A 2,500-nucleotide genomic window follows, 5' to 3' on the forward strand; every position below is an offset into this window, starting at 1 on the left:
CTTGTGTGGAGTTTTGTGAAAAAATGAAATTCGTGGTTTTTGAGGTGTGAGGGTTGGAATGGCCTCCAAATGTCCCCAAATGAATACCATGAAATTCTTGGTGCACGAAAGTTTTGAGTTCGGAGGGTTTTGCACATGGCCAAGGTTGGCGGTGCACCACGGCATAGCTAGATGGCTTGGTGGGGAGATTTGTGAAAAAATGAAATTCGTGGTTTTTGAGGTGTGAGGGTTGGAAAGGCCTCCAAATGCCCCCAAATGAATACCATGAAATTCTTGGTGCACGAAAGTTTTGAGTTCGGAGGGTTTTGCACATGGCCAAGTTGGTCGGTGCACCGCGGCATAGCTAGATGGCTTGTGTGGAGTTTTGTGAAAAAATGAAATTCGTGGTTTTTGAGATGTGAGGGTTGGAATGGCCTCCAAATTCCCCCAAATGAATACCATGAAATTCTTGGTGCACGAAAGTTTTGAGTTCGGAGGGTTTTGCACATGGCCAAGGTTGGCGGTGCACCACGGCATAGCTAGATGGCTTGGTGGGGAGATTTGTGAAAAAATGAAATTCGTGGTTTTTGAGATGTGAGGGTTGGAAAGGCCTCCAAATGCCCCCAAATGAGTACTGTAAAAGTGTTGGTGCACAAAAGTTTTGAATTGGATGCATTTTGCACTTGGCCAAGTTGGTCGGTGCACCGCGACTAGATAGCTTGGTGCCAAAATTTGTCAAATTTAAGACCTTGGCCAAACTGAATGAAATTTTGTGGGGAGGTTCCTGATATTGTTTAGTGGTGGACTGGAAAAAATGAGGTCGAAATTCGAAGTCTACATGTGCTTTTCTATTTTTCCCGATTTTACACATACCCGGTAAGTAAAAAAAATAAAAAAAATAGTTCCCCTTCGAGAAAAATTATGAAATTTGGTGAGCAAGGAGATACCATTATTCTACGAATTACTGCAAAAAATCGCATCAAAATTCGAAGTATAGCCCGAGATATGGACTTATGTCTGCTCAAAAAAAGTGTATCTACTTGTACAATTTTGCCTTTTGCATATTAACCTCTTATAGGGGGGAGTGCTCCTTGAGCCGGCCAGCTCCACACTGGCAGGTTTTAAAGGGAGCTTGATGAGGCCTCCCCCCTCACGTGGTGCGTGCGTTAGCATGTTTATCATGGCACAACTAGCCTCTTCATAGTTGTTGAGCTTTATTAATACCAACACACGGTCGTCACTGATCGTTGGTTAGCTCAGCAGCTAGTCCCTCGGATATTGTGGAAAGTTATTTTCATGCCTAGCGATGCTTGACCCTGCGTCACTTGATGTTTCCATTTGCTTGCTTGCCCATGGTAGGTGGGGGGTGGACCGTCTTGTGGTGTGGTGTCTTGCGAACGTGAGGGTGTGTGAGTTGTAATCGAGATGCACTTGCTGGCTGGCTCCATGCCTTGCGTATCGAACGGTCAAGCATGCATCTCTTCCATTTTCACCCGTTGCCTTGGGTGATATTGGTTGATCAGTCCCTGTGTTGCCTACCCACTAGACGGTACTTCTGTGGTTGCTTCGAATTCTATCTTTCCATCACGAAGAGGTGTTGGAGGATCCTAATGTCACGCACGTGTTCCATCTAGTGAAACATCTCAGTGATGCACGTGTTGTGGCTAGTTCTTTTGGATGCGGTGCATTATATGAACTCGGGTTTACTTTAGCGACCCAGTCAACATAATTCGGTTGTGTCCCTTGATTGAGACGTTGTCCTTGAACTTGTTGTGAACAATATCGTTCTTCCACAACCCGTCGTCTTGAGTGCGATGGAAGGCAAATAAGATGTGCTTTGGCATGTCATGCACGTACTCGATTGCGGGAAGTGTGAGAAAGTGTTGTTGACAACCCGTGGGAAATGGAATGTGGCAAATCGTGATGAGCTCTTCGTGGATCTGCGAAGAAGACGACCTTTGGGCCTGTTGGAAACGAGGGAGGCGATGTTGAACTGCGAAGAAGATGGACTTTTGGGTTGTTTGAATCAATGGGAGGCCACGCGAGAACTCCGAATACTATGGACTCTTGGGTTGTTGGAAGCAACGGGAGGCCCCGCTAGAACTCCGAATACTACGGACTCTTGGGTTGTTGGAAGCAAGGGGAGGCCCCGCTAGAACTCCGAATACTATGGACTCTTGGGTTGTTGGAAGCAAGGGGAGGTCCCGCTAGAACTCCGAATACTACGGACTCTTGGGTTGTTGGAAGCAAGGGGAGGCCCCGCTAGAACTCCGAATACTATGGACTCTTGGGTTGTTGGAAGCAAGGGGAGGCCCCGCTAGAACTCCGAATACTATGGACTCTTGGGTTGTTGGCAACGACAACTTGGGGGGATGACACTGGAAAAGAGTGAACTAGGCCAAACTGCGAACAAGGCAACTTGGGGGGATGACACTGGAAAAGAGTGAACTAGGCCAAACTGCGAACAAGGCAACTTGGGGGGATGATGCTGGAAAAGAGTGAACTAGACCGAACTGCGAAC

Source organism: Vigna unguiculata, unplaced genomic scaffold, assembly GCF_037176805.1.
Source record: "Vigna unguiculata cultivar grain cowpea cultivar isolate G323 ecotype 2 unplaced genomic scaffold, ASM3717680v1 ptg000010l_ERROPOS18658307+, whole genome shotgun sequence".
In the NCBI taxonomy this organism is placed as follows: Eukaryota; Viridiplantae; Streptophyta; class Magnoliopsida; order Fabales; family Fabaceae; genus Vigna; species Vigna unguiculata.